The sequence below is a fragment of the Dryobates pubescens genome, chromosome 1 (assembly GCF_014839835.1).
Source record: "Dryobates pubescens isolate bDryPub1 chromosome 1, bDryPub1.pri, whole genome shotgun sequence".
NCBI classification, from domain to species: Eukaryota; Metazoa; Chordata; class Aves; order Piciformes; family Picidae; genus Dryobates; species Dryobates pubescens.
Genome location: NC_071612.1, coordinates 48,400,960 through 48,414,589, shown reverse-complemented (window position 1 = coordinate 48,414,589; position 13,630 = coordinate 48,400,960).

Here is a 13,630-nt window from a genome sequence, read left to right as displayed (position 1 = left end):
CAGTGAAAGCCACTGGAGGAAGCCACAGTGGAGAGGAATAACTTATTTGAAAAGGAGTGAGATATTTGTGAGCTTTTTGATTTGGTTTGTTTGTGGGTTGTTTGGGGGTTTTTTTAGCTTAAGTTTTGCTTCTGTCATCTGTTTCTTTTTATATTTGAAATGAGGAAGCACTGCATTTATTCCACTGTTTATCACTTTGAAGAGATACCAGAAAGTCTCCTGCAAAACCTGTGTTTCTTCCCTGGACTTCCGCAGGGATTGGCTAGCTTGGGGCAGTGGTTGCCAGGGCATTCTTTTTGTGCCCTATTGAAAATCTGGTTTGCAAATGAAAGGTTACACAGTATTATTTGGAGTGATACTTCTTTTTGATTCTCTTAATATTCTGTGATAGTTCTATGTGATTTTTTTAATTCCTTTTTTTGTGCCCTCTGACATTTGATTTGTATATTCATTTCCATCTGAGAAGTTTTTTACTCCACTTTACCATAGCGTGAGTATCATCACGAGTTCTTCTATAAGTAGTATTAATAGAATAGAATAGAACTAACCAGGTTGGAAAAGACCTTTGAGATCATCGAATCCAACCTATCATCCAACACTTATCTAATCAACTGAACCATGGCAACAAGCACCCCATCCAGTCTCTTCCTAAACACTTCCTCTTATGACAGGTCAAGATTATAAGAGTTCATGTAAATGCTTCTTTAGTGCAAAGAAAGCCTAGGTAGAGAGTTAAAATACATATACATCTGGTATAGGATACAGGGTGACATTAGATTTGTCCATGTCGGTCATAAGGCAAAGCAAAAGAGGAAGATTTGGTCCATTGGGTGTATTTTCCATGCTTCTGAAACGTCACACTGTAATGCCAGTTAATCTCAAAACAGAAGTCTAAACTCAGAAAGCAATTACTGTCATTTATTTCACACAATTGGATGTCTTCTGTATATGATCAAATCATACACATTTTTACCATGAACCTGAGGTTTTGTTTTATACTGTACATAGATGCAGAGAAATGAAAAGATGGGTTTTGTTTGTAACATAATGCAAAAAAGTGTAACTGGTAAAAGTGATAAATTTAAGGTCACTCTTTGCTGTATACTAAAACATACAATGTAAGCTATGCAGCTACAATGCTGTCATTTGCTGGCAGCATGAAAGTTGTGCAGAAAAGTATGTCTTCAGCAACTGAAAGGCTTACAGAAGTAAACCTTTAATAGTCAATTTCTTTCTAGTGCTGTTAGATAAGAATTAAAGCGCTCTGCCTGATTTGACAGCAATTTACCCATCAATAAAACCTATACAAAATGATCTCATGTCTTTTTTTTTCTATTTTGCATTTTGTAGTAAGAAGAACAAAAAAATAAGTACATATTGAAAGTTGAAGTCATCTAGTATTAAAATGGATGGCTGTTTCCCATAGTATAGTAACAACTGTGTAATGCTGTAATGAAGTGAGATTGTTGTTTCATGAAGAGCTTCCTATTTGTGTGGAGGCATTATCAAAACAAGTGCAGTATTCTTCATGATGGTTTTTTTTCTAATGTTTAAAAGAACTACATTGAAACCTCAATGGAATAAAGTATGAGGTCAAGGACAGGTTCTGGGACCTGTATGGTTGGAAAAAAGTTAAACTAATTTTGGTTTGTATTACTATGAGCAAATTAAAGGGATATTTTTGTCCGTTGCACATAACTGAAAATTTGGTCACAATGAGATCCATGGGACCTTTATCATGATTTTTTTAAGTCAAGATTTCACTTAGTGAAGTATTGGGGGGTTGATTTTGTTTCCCTCCCCCTCTCCCCCCGCCTTTTCCCCTGAAGGGAGTTGGAACAACTGTCAGTCTGGTGTATCGTGTAAGTAGCCACACAAGCATTTTTTTTGTGCATAAGGCATATCATTCTTCTTTAGATGAGGCTTCTAAATTTTTGTTAGTACACTGAAGGAAGTTGTTGAGTATTTGTAAACTGATCAGGCTTATTGGCAATCTTCAGCTGAAGAAAGTGACCCTGCAATTTTGTTCTATGGAATGTAACATTAGATTAGCAGGATTTGAAACTAGCAGAAATACAACTTTCTATGGAAGCTGTTCCATGAGCAGAATGTACAGTTGGTGAATCACTTCATTCCTTTGAAAGCAAACAAGTCTTCAGCTGAAATGGACTTGAATGTGACATGAAGAGAGAGAAGCTTTTTGATTTGTTTTTTTAGTTCATAGCTTGAACATGTGGTAGGCAGGGAACTACAGATGTCACCAGTATCTTTTAGGTAGAGCTTGTCACTTGGGAGACTCCATCTGATGCTGCTTTTATGGCAGCAGCTGAGATTCAGTTTTCTGGATTTTTACATCTTGAAACCTTATGAATTTAGTTCTGTGCTTAATAGAACAGAAACTGGATGAAAACTGGCAAAAAAAAAGTTGGATGAAAAATGAGTGTCCCTGTCTAAAGATGTCCTTCCAAGAATTTTCATGTACAGAGGGGAGTCTGCATTTCATGGTACTATTTTGAGTAAGGTCCTGTAAGTAAGCTTTGATTAAAGGGCTAGCAAAATGCAATTGCTTCTGTGAACGTTTTTCCTATGCTTTCTTATCTTAAACCAAACCAGGAAAAGTTGGGCATACAGCTGTTGGATTGAGTCCAGAGGAGGGCCACAAGGATGATTGAAAGGCTAGAACACCTCTGCTGTAGGCTGATAGGCTGAGGGAGCTAGGGGTGTTCAGCCTAAAGAAGATGCCAGGGGACCCTCCAATACTCAAAGGGAGCCTACAGGAAAGCTGGAGATGGACTTTTCATAAGGGTTTCTAGTAAGAGGACATGGGGGAATGGTTATAAGCTGAGGGAGAGTAGGTTTAGACTGGATTTTAGGAAGAAGCTCTTCAGTACAAGGGTGGTGAGACCAGAATAGGTTGCCCAGAGTGGTTGTGGATGCCTCCTCTCTGGAGGTGTTTAAGGCCAGACTGGATGAGGCACTGGGCAACCAAGTCTAATTGAGAGATGTCCCTGCCCGTGGCAGAGAGGTTGGAGTAGATGATCTGTGAGGACTCTTTCAACCTAAGCCATTCTATTCTTCTATGAAAAGTTCATCAGAAGCCATTCAGTATTGTAATCTCATTTAGGATGAGGCACAGCACAGCATTAATAAGTTTTGATGTTGGAAGTAACTTGAGAGGTTTTCCAGCAAAATGACCAAATCTAACAAAGAGAATGATCTCTTTAGTGGGTCTGTGTTCTACCAGTTGCTGTAAAGCAGCCATCAGATATTTTTTAAAGGTGTAAGAAATACTCAACAGACTTTGCTGTAGATGGGAGCCATTGAGTTTCTAGATGTGGGCTTGCTCTTTGTTGGGTTTGGTTTATTTTCAAAATGTTCTCTTGAAAATCATCTTAAAGATTTTGACTTGAGGGTTTTGCAAGTTGCAGCCCTTAGATGATACTGTTTTCCTGTTGTCACTTGTGTTGAAGCTGTGTAGTATTTGCTTTGTAATGTTTAGTTGTGAACCTGTAAGTCAGCAACATGTTAACTTCCTTCAGCTGCACATTAACACCAGGTTTTGTTAACCTTTCTTTAGGGTTTTTGTTTTGAATATGAGTGCATAAGTCCAAAATGTGTATCTGAAGCATCAGCTAATTGGGGCACAAACAATAATTGCACTAAATGCCTGTCTCCAGGTCAGGAGAATTCACTGACAGAAAAACACTAGAGCTGAAAATAGTTGAACAGACCTGGGAAATAAATAGTTTGAACAGACCTGGGAAAACTCTGTTGAGCTTTGCTTGATTTTGTATTGATTCATTTTTCCTCACACCTTGCTTTTGTGATTGAGAAGAGAAACATATTTCTGCTAGCCAACCTTTGCTATAATTTTAGGGAGAACATGTGTCCTTCCTGTACACATCACCTTTACTGTTTCTGCTACAGGAACAAATTTTGGGTTTGGGGTGGGGTGGGGTGTGTTTGTTTGTTTGTGTGGGAGTTTTGTTTGTTTTGTTGGGTTCTTTTAACAATTGATGCATTACTAAGAGGAGGGCTGAAGGGTCAAACCCTGCAGAGCAAGGGAGAGTCAATGCATCATCAATAAGAATTAAGTCCTGTACTAAGGACTACATCTGGAGAAGAGAAAGACTTCCTAGAGGCCAAGATAGGAAAGCTGTGATTAATTAAAATCTCTCAGGGGGCTGGAAAGTACAGTGGAAAACTAAGACTAGAAGAGACCAGAGCTATGACATCTGAAAGGAAGTTTTTGACAGCATGGTACTTTTACCTGGCAGGCTGAAAGAGGGGAGAGATATTTCTGGATTAGATCAATGTTGCATGGGTATAAAGGAAGGAAGAGGGTAGCATTCTAACATGAGTGCAGTCAATGGTGAAAATGAAAATGTGAGCAACCTGATGCAAATTCTTTTGACAGCAACCTATGAATGCATTTCCAAGAAGCCCTGGTATTGTATGTATCTGTATGTTCCAGTATCCTCAATACTCTGTAGCATAACTCAAGATACTTTAGAAAATTCCTTGGCACATGAAGAATTGCAGAGCAATGCCTAGTGAGGAGCCTGGAGGGGTTTGATGCAGCACTGTGATTTTTAACCAGGGAACTTGCTAATACAATTCTAAACAAGGCTTAAGAGTAAAATGTGAAGAGTGAAGCCAAAGTTTGTGTTGTGGATAGCTTAAAACAACAGGCTGATTTTACAATTGACTTGAATGCTAAGATTGCCTTACAATGCTGAGCTTGCTTCTTTCTGATAGGCAAATCACAGAATGTTAGGGGTTGGAAGAGACCTCTAGAGATCATTGAGCCTAAACCTCTTGATAAGGCAGGATCACCTAGGGCAAGTCACACAGGAATGCATCCAGATGGGTCTTGAAAGTCTCTGGAGGAGACTCCACAATCTCTCTGGGCAGCCTGTTTCAGTGTTCTGTTGGTCTTATAGTAAAGAGGTTTTTCATCATATTGACGTGGAACTTCCTGTGTCCTAGTTTGTGTCCATTGACCCTTGTCCTATCATACGATACTGCTGAAAACAGACTAGCATCTTCTTGACACCCACCCTTCAGATATTTGTAAACATTAAGATCTTCTCTTAGTCTTCTCTTTTCCAGACTAAGCAGGTCTCTCAGCCTTTCCTTATAAGACAGATGATCCAGTCTCTTAATCATCTTCATAGCCTCCATTGGACACTCTAGTATATCCTTGTCTCTCTTGAACTGGGAAGCCAGACACAATACTTCAGCTATGGTATCACCAGAGTAGAAGGGGAGGAGAACTTCCCTTGACCTTCTGACAACCCTCTTTATGGTGACCTGTGGAATGATAGGGGAGTTTATAGCCAGAGGATCATGCTGACAGGATGCATTGCTGGTGGGAGACTAATGTGATCAATAAGGATGTAGCTTGTGCAATCAGGAAAAAGCACCATGAATCTTAATGTGACTTAACTATTCCAAGGAAATTCCCTTGTCAAGCAAGCTTCCTGCAATGACAAGAGAGATCTGCTCTCAATAAAGCAGCAATATAGGGTACAAACAGAAAAAAATCCTTTAAAAAATGTTGAACAGGGATTCAGCCACCAGATGACTCAAATTTCAAGTCCTGTAAGTATATTAATTCTTTTCTTGCTCATTCAATTTATTTTCTTTCCATGCAACATGGTAATGAACATGCACTGTTCAAAGAAAGCTTGGCAATACAAACCTACTGGAATCTATCAGTTCTGTTAATAACTTCATTCTATTTTGGAACTGCAAATGCCAGTGAGTGAGTTTTATTATTCCATGTTGCTCCAAATCAGTGTTTGACAGGAAATTCAAAAGAAACTAGTGAGTCAAACACATTATGGTAACGAAATAGAATTACAGATAAAAATGCTTGTTGCTGGTTGAAATGAATGTAGTAAACTGTAGTGCATTTCTCTCCCTGAGCAAACCTGCTTTTTCAATTTGTCAGTGTGATTGTAAATGTCCTTTAATTACCAAAAGAGAAAGAAAACTGCTCCTGGTGTTACCCACTTTCTTAAGGATGTTGGTTCATGTGGTTGCCAAGTCAGTGATATACTGTTCTCTTCAGCCATTAGAAGAGGTTGTGCTTTAAATGGGCAGTGTATTTCAAACTCAAAGACCCTGAAGATGATGTCCACATGCTTCTGGTAGCATAGCCATGTGGTCTATGGGAGTGCAGGCTTTTTTTAAAGCAGTGCTCTCTCAGATTTCTATTTCTCCTTGATTGTTTTTGTTTGTTTGCCTTGTTTGTTTGCTTGTTTTTAAGGCATCCAGGCTGGAAAGGACCTCCAAGATCATCATGTCCATTCATTTCACCCACTCCACACGTCTGTCCCCATGCATTGGATCCATATGGCTTTTAAACACATCCAGGGATGGCAATTCAACCACCTGCCTGGGCAGCCTGTAACCTTTTCCAGTTTAAAGCCATTACCCCTTGTCCTATCATTACATGCCCTGATAAAAACTCCCTCCACATCTTTCTTGTAGGTCTCCTGTAATTAGGGAAATGCTGCTGAAAGATCTCCCTATGAGCCTCCTCTTCTCCAGGGAGAACAACCCTAACTGTAGCCTTTAATGGGGGAAAACACTGCTAAGAAATTGGAAGTTATCTCCAGCCTGATTAATTATGACCTGGTAACTCTCTTCCCACAAATGTGTTCTGGCCTTCTTCTATCAACAAGCTTCCCCACGGAGCCTGCGAGATCCTCAGCTGCTCTGGAGAGCTTCACATTGTCCAAACACAGTGTGCAGTGCTATGGATTGCTCTTCCAGGTCCCTCCTTGTGGTTGTGCTTCCCTGCATCAAATGGTGACTGAACTGTGATGGGAGCATTTTGAGGTGGGAAAATACTGACTGAATAAAATTTTATTTGCTCTCCTGATAGGTAGCCCAATGTTGATAAATGACTGTTCTCCCTTCATCCTCCAATTTCTTCTCATCCCACTTGATTTTTCTTGAGTGATCCTTCTAATGATACAGCACACTGCATACAAAATGCTCTGGTAGTTGCTAGTAGTGCCCCACAATAACATGGCCTTAATAAAAAAATCTGACAAAAAAAGTCACATTTTTGCAGGGTAAAGGCCATGCCTGAATGAGAGACTCACCATGGAAACCTGAATCAAAGTCAGAAGGATGCTCAAGTAAATCATGTCTGTAGGATTTTTCTCTTTAACCTCCTGTTTTGCTCTGCCTCAACTTACTCTAGGATGAGACTGACCCAGGTGAGACTGTCCTGGGAGGGAAGATGTGAAGGAATGCTAAAATCTAGCTGCTAGCAAAGGCTGTCTTCTTTGTGATGAGACGTAAGCTTGTGAGCATTTCACATAGTGCTCTTTATGATTCTTAATTTCTTAAACCTCATAAACAGTTGAAGTTTTGGCCTTGGGAATATCCCAGGCTTCCCATGGTATCTCTTCCTATTGATAGCAGCTGACAAAAAGCCACTGTCCATAATGGTCACAATGAAGAAATAGGAGAACATTCTGCTGCTTGGAATGTTGAATCTCCACCCATGTCTTTGAAAAACAATAAAACCCTGAATGTCATTTTTCTATTCAAAGAGAAAACAGAAGAGGTGATGGGGTGGGTGGGTGTGTAGCAAATGAAGGGGCAGACCATAAATAACCAGGTGCTGCTCTGTAAGTGTATGCCTTACATCCTGTTTGTACTGAGGCAGCTCATTTGAAACTGCCATGATGATAACTGATACCTACAAAGAGGTAGGTTGTGTGTGGAAAAATGAAACTGGTGATTATCTGTGGGAGACACCTTAGAATTAACCACCAGGAGACAGCATGTGTTAAAATAACACAGCTGTTGTCATTCATACCCCAGGGCAATACTGTGTTTTCACACTGCCATGGTTTTAAGACATGTCAGTTCACACATTTTTTTAGCATGGTGCATTTCTCTGGAGTAGACAGGACCAAAGTCGTATGTGCTGGAATTTAGAAGTCTTCCTCTATGAACAACATGCTTTGCCAATAACAGAAAACCTTATACTCTTCCATCTTTTCTCTCTCATGGTTCTTGTTGAAAGGGTTTCCTGTAAGTCACTTCTCAGTAGAAGGGGAACAAAATTAGTATTAATTAAGAGGGTAGAAGTAATGTTCCCTGAGACTTTGCATGGGAAACATTTAAAAAGTATTAGCTTCACTTCTTGTTGGTAAACAGATGTAGAATCATAGAATGGTTTGGGTTGGAAGGGACCTTTAGTGTTTAGAGTGAGAAAGGACAAGTGGAACACCTGCTGGAAACGCTTGAGCTGTGTTTATAGGGTCATATCTTCTAAAATTGATTAAGGAGTTGCTAGAAATGTGAACTTCAGAGGTGCTTTGCTGACAACTTTGATGTTTCTCCTTACTCAAAGTATTGCAACAATAAAAATGTTGTTTGTAATCTATCATTTGCCTCAATGAGCATTTAGTGTGGGGTTGGCATTTTCATATGCTTTCCTCCAAAGAGTCTGATGCAGTTTTTTTGCTTTTGAAAGTGGACTGGACAGCACTCAGCATTGCCAATTCACTGCACTGAGTTTATAAACTGTTTGGTAAGATCAGTTCAGGGAAAAGAAGCTCTATAGCTGGATATAAAACATAGATGGCTTTGCTCACTGCCTCCCAACAGCAATCATTGGCCCTAGCAAACATACACCATGAGCAGTAACTAAACATAGTATTACAGGATCCTGCTCCTACAACTATGACTATAGAACATCTATAGTTACTTGCAGAGCTTTTTCCTTACAAATTGCAGTGTCTCTGGTGGTTGCTGGAATGGTTTTGCATCTAGGCTGCTGGTCCAAGATGATAGTGTTGAAATTTTTTTGCTCTTTAAAATTCTTTTTCCTATAGTGCTGAGCATAGTCTAACCCTATCAGCCCTGGGGGGCATGTTCCAGTTTGGAGGGTTCCTCACAGCTACAGAGGTAGACTTGCCTGTGTTGTTCCATGTGTCACCTTTTTCTAGGGACAAGTGGCAGCAACAGCAGCTTTGGCAGTGCAGTGTTGTGCAGTGTGAAATATTCAGAAGTATGTCCATCTGTTCAGGCTGGTTTCTGTTTCATCATCTGTTCTCTCTCCCCTCTGGGAAAGTGGTAGTAGACCAAATGAAACATGTGCCAGATCCAGCCAGGCCACCACTCAGTTTGGAAGCAGAGCTCCATCAGGCACTTGGAAGTGGCAGCCTGAGGCCACCAAATTCCAAAAGTGCTGCTGCTGGGCAACATGTCAAATTCACATTGCTTCTTCTGGAGCAGCAAATCTTCTGGAATCCATGACTGAAATCCCAGAGCCTTTGGATTCTCACAAGGTCAGTTCTGACTTCAGTGAAACAATGAGACAACTGACTATGGCTTATGTCTGTGATAGCACAGCTTCTACTAAAAAAGCCCAGCCCAATCTCCCTTTTCATTCAAAATGTTAGATCTTTATGCCAAACCTAGTGTGCTCTACAACTTAACCAACTACTTTGCATGATGGACATCGAGCCAAAAAAATAAAGCTTATGCACATTCCTGAGGAAATAAATTTTGGGAAACTTAAGTTTGCAACTCCTCTTTCACCTTTTTTTTTCCCCTCCTCATTTTAAATGAAGCCTCAGGACAGCAGTGCTCTGAGTTGCAGTGTGTGTGGTGTTCCTTGCTGCTGCATCCCATAAGGGGAGGAGAGGAAGTGTTGCTCTGCTCTGCTCTGAAGTCTTCTTTGCCTTGCCAAAATCTCTTCATTGCCATTTTCTCTATATCTGACCCGTTGGAGTCAGGCATTTGTTTTACATCAATTGCCTCAGTTAATACGATTGGTTTCTTTCTTATTATGGTGAAATACTGCTTTTTAAATGCACTTCTTCAAAGGTCTGATAAACTGTTGGAAGATGATTTGCTTCTTTTGCCTTATGCTCACTCATTTTCCTTTTTTTTTTTTTCCTCTTTGAGCCAGTCTTGCTCTCCCACACAGCAAATTTAATGTGTTTTCACATACATTGTGCTGCACAGAGGCTGTGAGAAAAGAGGTTTGCTGCTTTCTTCTGCTGTAAGCCCAAGTCTGCCATGTCAGAGAGCCCAGCTGTTCTGTGTGCTGGGAATAGGACGCTGGAGGTACCAAGGACAAGAGGATGGTAAGTAAAACCAGCAAGGAGTGGTTAAGAAGCAGCATTATGATAAATATCTGTCTCAGCTGGTTACCTGACTCACTTACCTATCTCTACTACATTCTGCATCTATTGTAGGGTTTTCTCCTTTAGCTAAAGGACATTTAAAAACAAACAGCTAAATCAGCATGCACAAGAGAATGAGTATTGTGAAATAATGCTGAAGTGGGATTTTTCATATGCTCTTTGTGTTCTATAAACCTGCCCACAGAAATAGGACCATAAGATCAAGCTTTCCAAATGTCACACCATAAAGCTTCCCCTATCAAGCTCTTAAACCCTTTGCAAAGTTTTAAGCAAACAGATAAGTCTTGCCTCATGGCCCAGAGTTAAATAAATCCACCCAGCATACACCTGCGGGGAAATTAAAAAGATTGTTTCACTGCCAGGACTTTTGGTCATAAGCCCTTAGCAGCAGATTTTGCAGTCAGATTTGGTCCTTGAAACTGTACTAGTAATAACAGGAGAGTTTGATTTCTACCATATTGAGAGGTTTCATTTTTCAAGGTATATTCAGTTACACTCAATTAATATTAATTGAGGTGAAGCAGACAGAGAGGACTAGCTAGACATGCTGGGGTGGGATGTTTTCATTTTACAATGTTCTAACAGCATTAATGTTCTATTCATTTCCATGTTTCTTCAACTCAGAATGTGATGAAATGAGAGATCAATATTTGCTCTGTCTAAACACCTGTTTAAAATTCCTGCTTGAACCATTTTCTCATTTCTGTGCCCTCGCCTTTTCCCCCTGTTTCTTCAAAGAGAAAAATTCCCAGGCTCAAATCTTAGCCAAGTGTTTTGTCTTTCTAACAGAGAGGTTAAGTAACGTGAACTGGCTAATTCGCCACATCAAACGGCTGCAGTTCCTAGACCTAGCTTTTGAAGAGGGAATTGCATCTCCCAGCGCTCTGGTGAGACATTTTAATAGCTGAATTGCTGTGCAGGGGGACAGCCGGGTCTGACTTCACAGAGGAGTAATTTGCTAGGAAATCAAAGTCTCCCAAGAGAAAATCTTTAGACCCATTCTCCTTCCACCAAAGATACTTATTTTCCTAAAAAATTCCCCATCTTGGGGAGTTGCTCACCTGTTATCTGCCACAGTTTGACATCCTCAGACATCCCACATTGCTGTCTGTGACTTGGGTGCAGGGGAGTATGGGCCTTAGTCCCAGGGCCATCGCCCCTGCGTCTGCCTGGCCACAGTGGCCCTGGCCAGAGGCAGCTGTTGGCAGGAGCTTGCCTGTGCATCCCAGCCTGTTGCAATTTACTGCCTGGTTTATTAATACAAATGGAGGCAGTTACAGTTAACTCACAGGAGAATGAACTGGAGCAGATGAAATGCTGACCTGGGTCTCATCCTGCTGCTGCAGAGCAGTGACACATGCAAATAAGCAGCAGAGAGTGGGGAGAGAGAAGTTGTGCACTGCTGCCATGATGGCTGGGCATCCCCTCTGAACATTTTTCTCTGCCCCAGCTTACCCTCCCTGGTGCCCATGTAATTGTGCCTGTACTCACTGAGAGGAGTTTCACTATGTTTCCCTGTTCTCAGCCTTTCCACATCACAGTTTATTCCTCGTTTCACGATTGACTGTGTTTAAAATTGGACACAAAGACACATGCAAGTGGAAAACCAAAGGAGAGGTCCCAAACTGTGCTGTTACACACTATTAACAGCAGGGCTACCAGCCAGCGAGTTCATTTGGTTATGCCAAACCCAGATTAGACAAACCCTGACAATTTGTTATTATTCTCTGAAGAAACTATTCCAAGTCAATTTTTCTAGCAGGGGGTGAAGACTGTTTTTGGGGAAAGGAATAACTTTCTTGAGCTGCCAAGCAAATACAGAGCATCTGCCTAATGTGCACTAGACATATACAAGGAAATGTAGGCAAAAAGGAACTTAATGGATGAAATCCTGTCCCATTAGAGTAAATGGGAGATTTGCCACTGACTTGACTCAGGCCAGCATTTCACCCAATACTTTTAACATATGTTTCTATATATTGTTATTATTCATGAGTGAACTAAACTAATCCCTTTAGAGAATATATGAAGATCATTGTTCTCTACCTTGTGGGGAGCAATCTTCATTTGTTGCTTGCTATACTGGAGTCCTTGGAAAAATATGGGTGAGAGAGGCTTTATTCCATTAACAATACATACTTTATCTTGTATGTCTCTTTTGTATAATCCATCAACAGCAGCATTACACAGAGGCTAGCTGAGAAAGGAGCACAGATGGGTAGAAAATGTCTGAAATTGTATCTGAAGAGGGCTGAAGTGATATTGTCTGATGGGGGGTTGTGACCAAAGGAAAAAGCAAAGAGAGTATCTTTCCCTTTGAGCTTGTTTGACTTTTCAGTCTCATTCTGGCTAGATTTCTCTAGATTTCTGGCTCAGGACAGAATTAGTATCCAGGACAAACTTTTCTGTTTGTTTCTGTTTGTTGCCTGGCCAGGAGAGATTCTGATGAATTCTTCTGGAAACAGACCTTGTTGTTTCATCCAAGCCTTTGCCTCCCAATAGCAGGTTTTCTCAACAAGTTCCTTATAAAGATGTTATCTTCCATTTGATTAGAAACTGATACCTGTGGAGATTACAAGCTGGATTTATTCCTCTGTGACTGCATAGTGCAGACTGCTCCACAGTCTGTTTTGGCCACCTCATTCCTTGATTTGAACATGTTAGTTTTGGCCTGGGAAGCTCCAGTGATGTGAAGGAGCTTGTCCTTCTCTGTCCCAGCCACAAATTAGTGCTGGACTTCAGCCTGAAGGCTGCTAATGTGAGAGAGAAAAGAGGTAGCTGGACAGCCATTTTCTGTCCAAGATCTTTGACTAGGAAACTTGCTTTCTCTTCTTTTTGTCAGACTGTCTTGAGTGGGGTGAATAAGTGGTTTGGAAGTTAGGGAAGACGATGAAGCTAATGTCATGCTATTTTCTGTTGCAAAGCTGTTCTTAGCAGGCAATTGGAAGAATCCCCCATTATGGCAACTGCGATTGGTTTAAATGTTAGGTGGAATAAGAGGTGGCCACCCAGTGAAAATAAAACCACAGATAATATTAAGTGTATGCAAATCAGAGAGTAAGAAGATACCGCAAACAACTGGTAGGAGAAAAATATTGGTGCTGCTGTTGACTGCAGTGTGCAAAAGCCCCAAGCCTTTGCTGACAAATCTGCATTGCCCAGTTCAGGAGTGGAAGCAGTATAGCTGTTTGGGTGGTATTGTGTGCAAGTACATGAGCTTGCTTTTTCAGATCAATTTGGATGTCCTTCACATCTGTGGGATGACTAATTCCTAGTTATGATACTTACATGTAATTGAGATCTATCTATACTTCCAACTGAATCCTATAATTATGAGTACATGGCTGTTATTTATGCAATTTAAAAAGTGCATTTACAGTTCATAAGATGACTGAATTACTCATTGCAAAAGACTTGCATCTCATTAGCAGCCTAACAGTGTG